Raw genomic sequence first — 16,401 nt, forward strand, 5'->3', positions numbered from 1 at the left:
TGGTTCACTTTGTGCATGACTGTAAGCAATACACTTGACCTCTGGGTGTTTCACTGTACCCAGGTATACAGTGTGTGGGGGAGAGGGACTCAGGGGGCCAGTGCCACACTGGAGGGAGGGGAGAAGGAGAGGGGCTCGGGAGGGCAGCCCCATGCTGTAGGAAAGGGGGAAGGAGCGGGGCTTGGGTAGGCAGCTCCACATGGGACGGCAGGGGGAATATTCTCACCCCACCACAGAGGAGGGGTAGGGTGGTGGGGCTGGAGTTCCGGCCTGTGGGAGCCCCCCAATTTGTCGAGGCCCATGGCCACAGGCCCCTTCAGACTACATGGTAATCCAGACACATCTGTCTTGCAATGAGTTTAAAATGTGCATCAATAAAGGACGCATTGATTTTTGTTCAAGTCTTTTATTTACACCTTTAACCACTTGGGCCTTCTTTTTTTCAGCAGGTACATTTCTAAAAGCAAAAGCTAAAAAGTGATTCCCATTGTTTATTGTGCTGCTTAGAAATGTAGCCTGCAAAGTAAAAGATACCTTTTTATCACATAACTTATTTTGGTTTGGGTTTTACTTCTGCAAGAGAACCCAATATGATTATCCTATTTGTATGCATGCATCGATTTTGTTTCTAAAGTTGTGAATATTGATGATCTATCTGTATTTCACATGTAGTTAGATCTGGGTGACACCCACTAGGCAAGATGCTTCCAGTCTAGACAGCTGGTTGTGAAGGGCCTATTCAAGGTAATGGTACATTAGGGGAAACAATAGGCCTTTGAAGAAGCTTATCCCGCACCTGGTGAACCTTCCTGGAAACGCTCCAGACAGCCTATGGATAATGGCTGCTATGACATGCAAGGGCATGTGACCAGACCACATGACGCTAAACTCCATTTTTGTACCTGTATTTTTCCACAAACTGGCCTGGGAACTGAGTTTGGAACATAGGGTTCCTGGCATATGGAAAACCTATGATGTGACATCATCTCAGGGACTTACTCCCCACACAAGAGAACTCCTGGAAACACCTGAGGACCAAAGACTGAAGTGGGGGAAGTGCTGGTCGCAGGTAAAGAGATTTCTAGCCTATGTATGGTGGACTGCTTGTATCATTAGTCAGGGTACGAAATTGCTAATTCAAATCCTATTCATCTAGTATGTTAAGCTTAATAGGCATTTTTGTTTTTTGCTAGATAATCTGCTTTGATCTGTTTGCTATCACTTACAATCACTTAAAATCTATTCTCTGTAGTTAATAAACTTGTTTTATGTTTTCTCTTTATCAATGTGTTTTGAATGAAGTGTCTGGGGAAAATCTCGGTTTGGTTAACACAAGCTTGTTGGGCATAGCTTTCCCACACTGAGGGAACTATAGAGCAAACTATAATAATACACCACATTGTACAGATCCTTGTTCAGTGCAAGACAGTATAATTCTGGGTTTATACTCCAGCAGGGGTGCAAGGCTGGGAAGCTTGGCTGTATGTCCTGGAGTGGCTCAGGTAAAGCACTCAGTTAACTCAGTTGGGCTTGTGGCATCACCTGCTGTCACGTTGGGTGATAACAGGGCTTGGGGAGGCTGAGTGTATCTCCAGCAAAGCCCACAGTGGTTCCTGTGCCTCCCAGACTGCACCCCGCGGGTGATAACCCATCACAGTGGGGATAGGGTGCAGTGAGGGGAGGGGGAATTATGGATGGGGGATAAATGGGGTGGCGTGGATAGGAGAGCAGTTGTGGGATCAGGTGGAATGGGACCTGGTTTGAAGTACCGGGGCTATCAGCAATTTTCCCTCTAATTTTTTCCAGATGTTTGCAAAATGAATTTTGTTATGTGCACCATATTGAGGTAATGCGCAGAAAACTCAAGTGATTAAAAAAAAAAGCAGTTAAAATTAATCGTGATTAAACTCGCTGTTAAACAATAAAATACCAATTCAAATTTATTAAATATTTTTGGAAGTTTTTCTACATTTTAAAATATATTGATTTCTATTTCAACACAGAATACAAAGTGTACGGTGCTCACTTTATATTATTTTTTATTACAAATATTTTCACTGTAAAAATGATAAATAAAGAAATAGTATTTTTCTTTTCTCCTCAAACAGTACTGTAGTGCAATCTCTTTATCCTGAAAGTGTAACTTAGAAATGCAGGGCAGGGGGTTGTTACATAACTGCACTGAAAAACAAAACAATGCAAAACTTTAGAGCCTACAAATCCACTCAGTCCTACTTCTTGTTCAGCCAATCACTAAGACAAACAAATTTGTTTACATTTACGGGAGATACTGTTGCCTACTTCTTATTTACAATGTCATCTGAAAGTGAGAACAAGCGATTGCATGGCACTTTTGTAGCCAGCTTTACAAGGTATTTATGTGCCAGAGATGCTAAACATGCGTGTGCCCCTTCATGCTTCACCCACGATTCCAGAGGACATGCTTCCATGCTGATGATGCTCATTTTAAAAAAATGTGTTAATTAAATTTGTGACTGAACTTCTTGGGGGAGAATTGTATGTCCCCTGCTGTTTTACCCGCATTCTCTCATATATTTCATGTTATAGCAGTCTCAGATGATGACCCAGCACATGTTGGTCATTTAAGAACACTTTCACTCCAGATTTCACAAAACACAGACCGTACCAATGTGAGATTTCTAAAAATAGCTACAGCACTGAACCTAAGGTTTAAGAATCTGAAGTGGGTGCTAAAATCTGATCGGGACGGGGTGTGGAGCATGCTTTCAGAAGTGTTAAAAGAGCAACACTCTGATGTGGAAACTACAGAACCCAAACCATCAAAAATGAAAATCAACTTCCGCTGGTGGCAGCTGACTCAGATGATGAAAATGACTATGCGTAGGTCCGCACTGCTTTGGATTGTTATTGAGCAGAACCCGTCATCAGCATGGATGCACGTCCTCTGGAATGGTGGAGGAAGCATGAAGGGACATATGAATCTTTAGCACATCTGGCAGGTAAATATCTTGCGACACCAGCTAAAGAGTGTCATGTGAATGCCTGTTCTCACTTTTAGGTGACATTGTAAACAAGAAGTGGGCAGCATTATCTCCCGCAAATTTAAACATTCTTATTTGTTTGAGTGATTGGCTGAACAAGAAGTAGGACTGAATGGACTTTAGGTTCTAAAGTTTTACATTGTTTTATTTTTGAATGCAGTTATTTTTTGTACATAATTCTACATTTGTAAGTTCAACTTTCATAGAATCATAGAATCATAGAATCATAGAATATCAGGGTTGGAAGGGACCTCAGGAGGTCATCTAGTCCAACCCCCTGCTCAAAAGCAGGACCAATCCCCAATTAAATCATCCCAGCCAGGGCTTTGTCAAGCCTGACCTTAAAAACTTCTAAGGAAGGCGATTCCACCACCTCCCTAGGCAACGCATTCCAGTGTTTCACCACCCTCCTAGTGAAAAAGTTTTTCCTAATATCCAACCTAAACCTCCCCCACTGCAACTTGAGACCATTACTCCTTGTCCTGTCCTCTTCCACCACTGAGAATAATCTAGAACCATCCTCTCTGGAAACACCTCTCAGGTAGTTGAAAGCAGCTATCAAATCCCCCCTCATTCTTCTCTTCTGCAGACTAAACAATCCCAGTTCCCTCAGCCTCTCCTCATAAGTCATGTGTTCCAGACCCCTAATCATTTTTGTTGCCCTTCGCTGGACTCTTTCCAATTTATCCACATCCTTCTTGTAGTGTGGGGCCCAAAACTGGACACAGTACTCCAGATGAGGCCTCACCAATGTCGAATAGAGGGGGACGATCACGTCCCTCGATCTGCTGGCTATGCCCCTCCTTATACATCCCAAAATGCCATTGGCCTTCTTGGCAACAAGGGCACACTGCTGACTCATATCCAGCTTCTCGTCCACTGTCACCCCTAGGTCCTTTTCCGCAGAACTGCTGCCTAGCCATTCGGTCCCTAGTCTGCAGCTGTGCATTGGGTTCTTCCGTCCTAAGTGCAGGACCCTGCACTTATCCTTATTGAACCTCATCAGATTTCTTTTGGCCCAGATTTCTTTTGCTCCCTTTTGGTAAGGGAGCAGTATGACTGCTCAGAGCTCTGGTAGGAAACTGCAGAAAAACCTGAGTGTCTCTGGATTAAGTTTAGAAGTGTGAGCAACAAGAGTGATGTAGTGGTGGGAGTCTGCTATAGACCACCGGACCAGGGGGATGAGGTGGATGAGGCTTTCTTCCGGCAGCTCGCGGAAGCTACTAGATCGCACGCCCTGGTTCTCATGGGTGACTTTAATTTTCCTGATATCTGCTGGGAGAGCAATACAGCGGTGCATAGACAATCCAGGAAGTTTTTGGAAAGCGTAGGGGACAATTTCCTGGTGCAAGTGCCAGAGGAGCCAACTGGGGGGGGAGCTTTTCTTGACCTGCTGCTCACAAACTGGGAAGAATTAGTAGGGGAAGCAAAAGTGGATGGGAATCTGGGAGGCAGTGACCATGAGTTGGTCGAGTTCAGGATCCTGACACAGGGAAGAAAGGTAAGCAGCACGATACGGACCCTGGACTTCAGGAAAGCAGACTTCGACTCCCTCAGGGAACGGATGGGTAGGATCCCCTGGGGGACTAACATGAAGGGGAAAGGAGTCCAGGAGAGCTGGCTGTATTTCAAGGAATCCCTGTTGAGGTTACAGGGACAAACCATCCCGATGTGTCGAAAGAATAGTAAATATGGCAGGCGACCAGCTTGGCTTAACGGTGAAATCCTAGCGGATTTTAAACATAAAAAAGAAGCTTACAAGAAGTGGAAGGTTGGACATATGACCAGGGAAGAGTATAAAAATATTGCTCGGGCATGTAGGAATGAAATCAGGAGGGCCAAATCGCACCTGGAGCTGCAGCTAGCGAGAGATGTCAAGAGTAACAAGAAGGGTTTCTTCAGGTATGTTGGCAACAAGAAGAAAGCCAAGGAAAGTGTGGGCCCCTTACTGAATGAGGGAGAAAAGGAGTACTTGTGGCACCTTAGAGACTAACCAATTTATTTGAGCATACCTAGTGACAGAGGATGTGGAAAAATCTAATGTGCTCAATGCTTTTTTTGCCTCTGTCTTCACTAACAAGGACAGGTCCCAGACTGCTGCGCTGGGCATCACAACATGGGGAATAGATGGCCAGCCCTCTGTGGAGAAAGAGGTGGTTAGGGACTATTTAGAAAAGCTGGACGTGCACAAGTCCATGGGGCCGGACAAGTTGCATCCGAGAGTGCTAAAGGAACTGACGGCTGTGATTGCAGAGCCATTGGCCATTATCTTTGAAAACTCGTGGCGAACAGGGGAAGTCCCGGATGACTGGAAAAAGGCTAATGTAGTGCCAATCTTTCAACTTTCATAGCATCATAGAATCATAGAATATAAGGGTTGGAAGGGACCCCAGAAGGTCATCTAGTCCAACCCCCTGCTCGAAGCAGGACCAATTCCCAGTTAAATCATCCCAGCCAGGGCTTTGTCAAGCCTGACCTTAAAAACCTCTAAGGAAGGAGATTCTACCACCTCCCTAGGTAACGCATTCCAGTGTTTCACCACCCTCTTAGTGAAAAAAATTTTCCTAATATCCAATCTAAACCTCCCCCACTGCAACTTAAGACCATTACTCCTCGTTCTGTCATCTGCTACCATTGAGAACAGTCTAGAGCCATCCTCTTTGGAACCCCCTTTCAGGTAGTTGAAAGCAGCTATCAAATCCCCCCTCATTCTTCTCTTCTGCAGGCTAAACAATCCCAGCTCCCTCAGCCTCTCCTCATAACTCATGTGTTCCAGACCCCTAATCATTTTTGTTGCCCTTCGCTGGACTCTTTCATGAGGAAGAGCCTACATTATGGTACTTGTATGAGGTGAATTGAAAAAAACTATTTCCTTTGTTTTTTACAGTGCAAATATTTGTAATAAAAATAAATATAAAGTGAGCACTGTATACTTTGTATTCTGTGTTGTAATTGAAATCAGGAAATGTAGAAAACATCCAAAATATTTAAATGAATGGCATTCTATTATTGTTTAACTGCGCAATTAATAGTGCAATTTATCGTAATTAATTTAAAAAATTGGAGACAGCTGTGGAAAACCCACAGAAGACTAATGTGCTGTCCCCTGTTATAAACATTTGCGGTCAACAGCAGGCTTCAGGTAGCTACCCTGTGCCTGAAGAATGGGGACAGAAATGGAAAAAGGTGGCCCTAGCAAAATTAAAAGATGAAACGGTGTCCACTTTATTGCAACCACCACTGTATGATAAAAACCTAAACCTAGATTGGTGCCTGTCAGAACGGGGCAAGTAAGTGCACAGGAGGGGAAAGTAGCAAACAATACTGTCACTGAATTGGTAAATCAGATGAAGCTAAAAATTAAATGGTTTCCAGACCACATTAGGAGACTGGAGCTGTGACTCAATGGCAGGGAAGTAAATAAAAAAGAATTTCAAAGTGAAAAACCAAGATTAAGCGGGTTAACCCCTATAATTAATACATTAACACAGAGATCTACCCCAAAACAGTTAACTGCAGCAAAAAAGGGCACTCCTGCAATCCATTTGGCATGCACACAAAAGTAACAGACACTGGGAGAAGAAATTCAGGTTTTACAAGAGCAGGTAACTAACTACCCGCACTCTCCTGTCAAAGTCAGGATAAAAACCAGGGGCGCGGTTTCCAACTGTGCAGGTTCCCAAACTGCTTTGACCCACCGAACCACACTCCGAGAGCATATCTAAAAATACAACCGCCTTTCTCAAATATTTTTACATACACACCCACACACACTCCCTTTCCCCTGCTTCTCACTTCGGCTCTCTCTCTTTGTTTTAAAAGTTAATTATAGGTTTTACAGAAACCTCTAAAAGATAAAGCCATTGAAAACAGAACAAAAACAACACAAGGTTAAAAACTTTTACTTTAAATAAATCCAGTAGATTATATTAACCCTTCAGGAATGCAACAGCTGGAATTACTCCTAACTTTCTTGAAAATATGGTTGCCAAGCAACAGAAATGCAGACTTTGCTTCTAATCCTAACCACTGCCTAGATTTGAAACATGGGCTTTCCTTATTTCCAGATAGCAGAGTTTTAAAATAAAGTTTGATATAAAGTAATAAAAATGCCTTAAGTTACTAAAGTAATACAAGAAATCTGGCAAATAACTTAATACCAATTTTGATTAAAAGTTTTAAATAAAAAGGTAATCGCTCACTTTTTTATGTCTAACCCTTTTTTAAAATTATTTTTATTTTTGTTTGCCTTTATTTTGTACAGTTATAAATAGAATTCTGGAGCCATTTGTTTTTAGTTGTAACTTTGTCCTGTATGTCATGTATGTTGGCCTGTGTTGTATGTTGTGAGTGTCATGTGACTACTTTTTATTATTTTTATTTTGTTGCAACAACAGTCAAGTTTCTACACTTTTTAAAAAAACATCTGTAAGTGGCCCCACACTATTTTAAGATTATGTTTAGGGTATAACCATCATACTATTACAATTTCTTTTTCAAATTTCAAGAAGGTCTCAGTTACATAGATATATATAGATATATATAGATATATATATATCTGCCTTAACAAATAATGCAATTGGAAACCAAAAGAATTTTCTTTTATTAATCACAGTTCTGTTTTTCATTTTTATTTTTTACTCAAAGAAAGAAAAATGTAAGGGGAAATCTCAACATTAAGGTAATATTAACACAATGTTAATTTCTTGCTTGGGGTTTTAAAAACTTGTTTGCACTTTTAAATATAGTGATAAAAATGTCATAGCAAAAATGTTTAAACATAACAATTTATTCATAAAACTAACCAAACAATTTCAACAGGTTTCCACCTTTTCAACACACTTCCACTTTTGTCTCCCAAACACAACCAAGTGTCAGAAAACTTTAATACCTTCAAATTATTTGCATCGACGTGTATTTAAAATTCATTGTGGTTTAATTGTTATTCTCTTTTAAGTTATGTTAAAGGGAAGTAGTGGTTGCTAACATTTGTGCTTCTAAACAGTCAACAAAAGTGAAATTGTATCACAAGCAAATTAACTCTAAAAAGCTTGTTAAAATATTTTGACTAACTCTTTTGCTAAAACAAAGTGTTTAGCAAGGGAAAGCAATACATCTTCTCATGGAAGATTGTGAGCATCTGTTTTAGCCATTAAGCATTACATTTAGTATAACATATTAGTAATGCACCTCAAGTGAAAATGAACATCTACACAACAATTGCAAAAGTATAGCTTGTGTTACAAAAGACTTGGTCCCTATTACATTGTAAACACACTAAATTAATCTGTGTATTACATCTGGGTTGCTAAAAACTAGAGAAATGTAAAAACAAACAAACAAAAAATGTATTACGTTAACTAACTTAGGTTGTTTAAGGTTGCATCCCACAGACCAAAGACACCAGAAGATGTCACACCACAAAATACCAGATGATATCAGTATACAGTGAAGAAGCCCCCCAAGCATCAAGAAAAGAAAAATGAAGTCTTTAGAAATAAGAGACTGGCCAAATACACTTCAGTCTTCCATATATGAACAATTAAGTTGGCCATCAGCTAGAAATCACTGTCAGTTCATTTGAATTTGGCTACTCTGTAAAAGCAACTATTATCGCTGTATTACTGTATTATTGTTGTGGTGTTGTCTTACTGTTGTATGGCTGTATTCTTGCTGTATTCTTGCTCTACATCATTTACAACATGCATAACATGGCTAAACTGTTTAACCAACACACAGGTAAAAATTAACAAATGAACGGCAGCAAACAACATGAAGGCAAGGAAAAAAACAAATTGGCAAAGAAATTAAGTTACATGGTAACTACAGATTGGGTAAACAAATTGCCTGTTAGTACCTGTCACAATTTGGGTCAGTGACACTGCAACCTAACTGAGGCACATGTTATTCAAAACAATCCTGATCAGTGTCTGGATACCAGTACTGGATACTAATCCTGATCAGTGTCTGGATACCAGTACTCCATGCTGACACTGCAATACCTGCTAAATTGGTTACTGTCCATGCAGTAGGTTTATCTGGAAGACAGCATCCACCAGAAACAACTGGATCTACGTCATCTACTGGGGTATCACAGAGCAGTTCAACCAATGGAACAGAGAAGTTGGCCACTTCCCTTTCCTGCCCAGCGACGCTTACCACGGGGTGACAACCAGCAGTAAGGGTAACCTACAACATGAATGGACAGTCCTGTGCAGTAACTAATTACAATATATTTATATATAAAGGCCTCAGCGGTAGTGTCACTACTCCAAATTTCTCTGTCACTTCTCCTTTTCCGAGCACTGTGGGACACATTATCACAATCCCTGTCCAAGTATTTCAAAACACTCAACCTACCGCTAATAATGACACAGATGGTAACTGCAATTGCCCTCATAAAAGTGGGTTGCTATCTGCAGTACCGCAAGGACCAAACTACAACACCAGACTGGAAAAGAATTGTCATGCTTGGACATAAAGTGCTGTGATATGTAAACATACATAGATGCCCATATACGCTACAAATATATACGCCGTATCCATATTATTCATAGATATTAATTATTTGGGAGTGTCTCTAAGGCTCAATCATAATACTACATTCCTCAGTCATAGTCCTGGGCCTAACATTCCCAGGCCCACCACAAGGGACTAAAAACGAATTGGATAATAAAATCTGTCCATCAGTCGTACGAGGGAATGTGCAGACTAAAAAAACAGATGGCGCATGAGTGTCTGGATGGTAACATAAGGTAACCACATAACAGTGTCTAGCCCACTGGGTTACCTTTAGTCCATGCACGATGCTTCTCGGGATGATGAGTAAACATTCTCCCCATAAAAGACAAAAAGTGGGGGAATGTAGTAATGTTGCAGGCACCCAGTGCCGAGAGGCTGAACAACAGCTTGAGTTGGTTCGCTACCCAGTGTGCTACACTCAATAATCACAACGGGGTGGAGAAGCAGAAAAGTTTATTTGAAGCTTCAAAAAGGTACAGGGAGATTTGAATCTCAAATCCTGTACCCAGAGCAGGAAGTTACTCAGGCTTTTATACATCCTTTTTCCCAGCATACTTATCCAATAGCAAGCTGCCCTAAGTATCCATATAGCCAGCCAATCCAGTTCCCAGCTAGTTCCCTGGTTCTCTGTATCATTTGTTAAACTCTACATAAAGCTGCTTTATTCAGCATTGTTCTTCCATATCTCCCCTGTGTGGCCTTGCTTAGCTTCAGGCAGTCTGACTCCGCAACATAGTGTTGCAGATTCTCAGCATAACTGCTGTGTGTGCCTCTAGGCCGGGGGGCCAAGGACACTTGGGCCTAGTACGCAGAGCTGCTGCGAGTGCCTCCAGGCGGGGGGGGGGGGGGGGGGCCAAGGACACCTGAGCCTAGTGCGAGGGGGCTTCATCGACACTCGTGGTCTTCCATCCCCTCGAGTTACCTAGTGGCCATGCCCCAGTGTCCCCAACAACTCCCCCCTTTGAGAACACTCAACAACCTTGGCTCTGAGTTTTCTCACTTGGTCTACTTATTTCTTTACAATAGGACTTTGCATAAGCACTTTGTGATAGCCCTGAAGAGAATGACTTACTAACTTCTGCAAAAGGGCCCTAACACATGATACTGCAAAGCATAATACCAATAATACAAGCAATACAGGAAAGAGAAATTTCAATAGCAGGCTAAATAAACCACCAAGCCAAGATGACAAACCCCAGCCTGAAAACAAGGTTTGCAACCAATCGCTCTCGGGGGTAGTATAGGCAACCTGTGCTCCGGCTCAGGCATGGGCCTCAGCCTGTACCACCTTTTCATAGATCTCATAACTGCTATCATTTACAGATACACAACATCGGGGCCCGACGAGGGCAGAAACCCCTCCTTGGGATGCCAAGAGATAGTCCAAAGCCAGCCTGTTTTGGAGGGAAAACGTCCTGAGCTGCTGTACCTCTTTATTTAATGTTTTTACTGCCGACCCTAAACCACTAACCGAGTCCTCTAACTCTAAGGCCACTTTCTCAAGTACCATTTGCAGCCTTACAGTATAGCGGCCTACGCATGCCATGGCTGGCCCAGAAAACAGTGGCGCTATTCCCGGTACAGAGCACCCTACAAGCTTCTCAGTTGTGAGGGAATTCTTCATATTGCCCTCTAATGCCGTAGTCAGTCACCGCAGGGTCTTTTCTCGTGACTCAACAGAGGTGTCTCGGGCATTTCTAATCTTTCCTTTGGGCAGTGTGGCAGTTATTGACAGATGAGGAACTCCATGAGCTATATAACAGCTACCTGACCAGTTGGCTGGCAGCACCTTGTAAGCCTTTCAGCCACATACAAAATAGTGACCCTGTAGGGCCCAGTAAGGACTGTTTCTTAAGGGGATTCCTGGGATATTTAAGGCTGCTTTTCCAAACAGTTCATATGCCCCTAAGGGAGCATCCCATTCTCCTGATTGGGTACAAGTGGGGGCGTTTCTAATTGTGCCGTTCAAATTACACTCGCCATAGGGACCACTACAAACCCACCATTGCCTTGCTACATTGGAGATATTAACTGGACGGCAAGTTAGATTTCCAAACCCCTCTTTTGTGGTAAGATTATTTGTAAGAGTTTCCCTAAAAGGGGAGGAACCATTACACCCACACTGCTGGCCTCCCCTTTTGGTCTTTATCCAATACCCATCAGCCCACTGTGTAATAACACAGGAGCTTTTTCCCACAGGACGCCCATCGTGATCAGATTGGTTTCGGGTAAAACATAACACTCCCTCAGTGAGTACTGCAACCGAATACTCCTGGTTCTGATAGGTGGCTTGCTGTAAAGAGGTCTTGTTCCAGAACAGCGAGTTCGTTCTTTCCTGCTCTTTGGTGGCAGCTAATTCTGCTAGGGTCAGGGGCAGCATGTCAAGGGGCATTCCCGTTTTGGGGGACAGTGGAGTTGGAGCACATACCCAGCAATCAGTCTGGTTTGTTAAAGTAGCAACATGGTGCGCAAGCGAAACAAAGGAGTTATGCTCCCGATATGCATGGTTTGGAAATACCAATACAGAGAATAACAATGTTACCAATTAATTATCACCAGAATCTTTCCAACCCAGGGTCTCCAGTACCTGGGTGGGCCCATTTTAGCATTAAGGTGCCCACTATTTGTGTCTTTTAAACAGTAGCTTTAGCCCGAGATCGTCACTAGATGAGGAGTCAGCAGGTTGGACAGTCCACTGTTCTGCTGACGAGGGGGTGGGTACTGCCTTCAGTCGAGAGTGATGGATCCAGTTCTTGTGTCCCTCGATCTTTGCCGCTGTATGGGAGATCAGCAGGATGGTATAGGGTCCTTTCCACTTTTCCTGGAGAGGCTCGTCTTTCCAAGTACAAACAAGCACAGAGTCACAGGGCTGTAAGGAGTGGACGGGAGTGTCCAAGGGGAGAGGCTTGGTATATATATATCCTTGGTATACCTGTGAAGAGACAAGAGAACAGCAGACAGGGAACACATATACTGTGACAAAAAACCATTACCCAACTCCCATTCCCATGACAGAACCGGGGTGCCATTCATAGTCATGCCCTTCCAAACATAATTTCAAAGGGACTGAGCCCTAATCTACCCTTTGGGAGAACGCGGATACGGAGTAGGACGAGGGGCAAAGCATCAGGCCATCACAGTGAGGCTTCTTGGCACACTTTTGAGAGATGCCGTTTAAGGGTCTGATTGGTACGCTCCACTACACCACTGGCTTGCAGTCTCCAGGGCGTATGGAGTTTCCAGGGGATCTGTAAGGCATGTGAGATGCTTTGAATGATTTTTGATGTGAAGTGTGTCCCATTGTCAGATTCCATCCACAGGGGGAGTCCAAAGCGAGGAATGATCTTCTTAACAAACTTGAGGGCCACTGTCCTGGCAGTGCAGTTACGGCATGGGAAGGCTTCTGGCCGTCCGCTGAACCGATCCACTATAACAAGGAGATATTTGAACCCTTGGGTCTGGGGAAACTCAGTAAAGTCTATTTGCCACACTTGTCCAGGGCCCAGAGTGGGTTCTAGGGCAGCTGGTGGCACAGGATGTCCCAGTCGGGGGTTATTCTTTTGGCAGACTAAGCAGTCCGCTTGTACCTGGGCAGCCAGGGGTCGGAGTCCGGAAGTGATAAAGTATTTTCCCATTAGTTGGATAAGTGCTTCCCTGCCAGCATGAGTGGTTTGATGTAGTTTCTGCAGCACTGGCCGGATTAGGCCCTTTGGTAAGAGGACCTTCCCTTCTGGGGAATGGAGCCATCCCTCCTTTTCCCGGAGACTGAGTTTGTCAGTTAGCTGTCTCTCCTCCCCAGAGTACTGAGGGGTTGGAAGCTCCCCTACTGATGGGATAAGGGCATGCATATGGGCGTTCTCAGTCTGAGCAGATGGCAGGGTGGCAGCATGCTTAGCCTCTCTATCTGCCCGGGCATTACCTCTGGCCAGATCTTGATCCTCCCTTTGATGGGCTTTACAGCGTACCACCGCCACTTCCGAGGGAAGTTGTACGGCTTCTAGGAGCCGGAGGATTTGAGGCCTGTACTTGACTGGGGAGCCTTGGGCTGTCAGCATTCCCCTTTGCTTCCATAGGCCAGCATGAGCATGCAGCACACCAAAAGCATATTTTGAATCAGTAAAAATCTTGACCCGCTTTCCTTTTGACAGTTCAAGTGCACGGGTCAGGGCTATTAGTTCAGCAAGCTGGGCAGAGGTCCCAGCAGGCAAACCTTCAGCTTCCACAGTGTCATGGAGGGTCACAACAGCATAACCCGCCCTCCTTTGCCCATCTATTACAGTACTACTACCATCAGTGTACCACTCATAATCTGCATTTGGGAGGGGTACATCCTTTAAATCCGGACAGCGGGAGTACTGGACATCTATGATCTCTAAACAGTCATGTTTCTGTTCCTCTGTTTCTGGCAAGAGGGTGGCTGGGTTAAGGGAGGGGCAAGGCTATAAGGTGACTTCAGAGTTCTCTAACAGCTTAGCCTGGTACCAAGCAACCCGAGCCTGGGTGAGCCAAAGCCCTCCCTTTGCATCCAATAAGGCTTGGACCATACGGGGAGTATAGATTTGCATAATGCCTCCCAATGTTAGCTTCTTGGCTTCCTCAAGGACTAGGGCAGTAGCTGCGACCACCCGTAAAGATGCCGGCCAACCCTTTGCAACCTGATCCAGTTGCTTAGACAAATAAGCCACGGGACGTCTCCATGCTCCTAACAGCTGTGTAAGCACTCCTAGGGCCACCCCCCTTCGTTCATGTACATACAACTGAAACGGCTTAGAGAGATCCGGCAGGCCCAGAGCCGGGGCTTCCATCAATTTTCTTTTCAGGATTTTAAATGCCCTGTCAGCCTCTGGGGTCCAATAGAAGGGGTCATGATCTGCTCCTTTTGCACAGTCGTACAGGGGTTTAGCCCACAGTCCAAACTCTGGGATCCAGATCCTGCAAAAGCCTGCCATACCCAGAAATGCCCTGAGCCGCTTACGATTACTTGGAGTAGGAACTTGACAGATAGCTTCCTTTCTTTCGCTTGAAAGCTGACGCTCCCCTTGCCTTAGCTGTAACCTGATTCCTTTACCTCAGACAACAGAGTTCTTAGGAGGATATTACAGTCGTCTCAGTCTGGCTTGTGACTACTGAGGCACCCCTCAAAGACTGATATAAACCTGCTTGGGTTCGTTGAGAATTCCCCAGCCTGTATTTTAAAAGCTGCTAAGTCTATTGGATTGAATGGCACATGGGTGTAAACTTGCATAGTGGTAGCCTGACGTCCGTCTGCCCCTGGGCAAGCCACAACAGTCTCGGTAAGCAAAGGATAGAGTCCCACCGAGGGGGAAATCTCTGTAACCCGAGGCATCCTACCCTTATAAGGTGGGGGTGTGGGGGCCGAAGGGGACACAGGCTCTGCCATTACAGTGGGGATGGGGGTCTGGGGACTAACATTAGCTGCTACCGAACCAGTCGGAGTCAGATTACAGTGCTGTAAAATATCTGGTCGAGTACATAAAGTCAGAAACAAATGCGCATACATATGTTCATTCCATTTCCTTGTTCTCTGACAGAACAGGAGTAACTGAAGGATCGTGTTGTAATTAATTGACCCTCCTGGTGGCCACCACTCCTGGTCCTCTAGTTGATATTGAGGCCAGTCAACTGTACAGAATCGTCTTAATTGGCTCTTAGTCATCGGATCCGCACCAAATACCTTCCAGTTTGCTAGAATGCACTCTAGGGGCGTATGCCGTGCCTTTACCCCTGAGCTCTGTCCCTGTCCCATACCTACAGGGTAACTCTGGGCGTCCCCAGGTTCCAACAGAGCACACAATCCGGATTTCAAAAGGTTCCTACCTTGTCCAAGAGACCGGTTCTTCACCATCGTCCACAACTGCAAGGGACCAGTTCTTCACTGTCGTCTACCACAACTGCTTCTCCACTATATGAGTGCATTGCACCGTTGTGCCCTCCGGGGCCGATCAAATCGCGTCTCCTCCGAGGCCCCCGATGAACTCACCGGTGCGCGCTGGGCGTCGGTTCTCGCCGCAATCCTCGACCTCCAGGAGGGATCCGGGCAAGGCTAAATTGCAGCCTCCGCCCACCCAGGGACGCCAAAAGCTGTTGCCAGCACCCAGTGCCGAGAGGCTGAACAACAGCTTGAGTTGGTTCGCTACCCGGTGTGCTACACCCAATAATCACAACGGGGTGGAGAAGCAGAAAAGTTTATTTGAAGCTTCAAAAGGTACAGGGAGATTTGAATCTCAAATCCTGTACACAGAGCAGGAAGTTACACAGGCTTTTATACATCCTTTTTCCCAGCATACTTATCCAATAGCAAGCTGCCCTAAGTATCCATATAGCCAGCCAATCCAGTTCCCAGCTAGTTCCCTGGTTCTCTGTATCATTTGTTAAACTCTACATAAAGCTGCTTTATTCAGCATTGTTCTTCCATATCTCCCCTGTGTGGCCTTGCTTAGTTTCAGGCAGTCTGACTCTGCAACATAGTGTTGCAGATTCTTAGCATAACTGCTGTGTGTGCCTCCAGGCGGGGGGGCCAAGGACACTTGGGCCTAGTACGCAGAGCTGTTGCGAATGCCTCCAGGCGGGACGGGGGGGGGGGCCCAAGGACACCTGGGCCTAGTGCGAGGGGGCTTCATCGACACTCGTGGTCTTCCATCCCCTCGAGTTACCTAGTGGCCATGCCCCAGTGTCCCCAACAGTAAGATGAGGCCCTGAAACATAAACCCTTGTATCAGAGGCCTGGTATGAGGCCTAAGGCCTGAACTAAAGTAACGGTCAAGACTTTGTTAACATAAAGCCAAGTTAAGCTGTGAGCAAGAGGCAGGCCCTGCTCAGAATCTGGCAAGGAGAG

General features: G+C 44.7%; 1 long non-coding RNA gene across 1 annotated transcript; it reads right to left on the reverse strand.

Moving 5' to 3' along the window:
• Nucleotides 1-9,981: 9,981 nt before the first annotated feature.
• Nucleotides 9,982-16,141, reverse strand: LOC142069886 (uncharacterized). Its single transcript, XR_012665861.1, has 2 exons — nucleotides 15,384-16,141; nucleotides 9,982-12,477 (listed from the first exon to the last, which is right to left on the reverse strand). It is a non-coding gene; the product is annotated as an uncharacterized LOC142069886 (long non-coding RNA).
• Between the last annotated feature and the right edge of the window lie 260 nt (nucleotides 16,142-16,401).

This window comes from Caretta caretta, chromosome 23, assembly GCF_965140235.1.
Source record: "Caretta caretta isolate rCarCar2 chromosome 23, rCarCar1.hap1, whole genome shotgun sequence".
NCBI classification, from domain to species: domain Eukaryota; kingdom Metazoa; phylum Chordata; order Testudines; family Cheloniidae; genus Caretta; species Caretta caretta.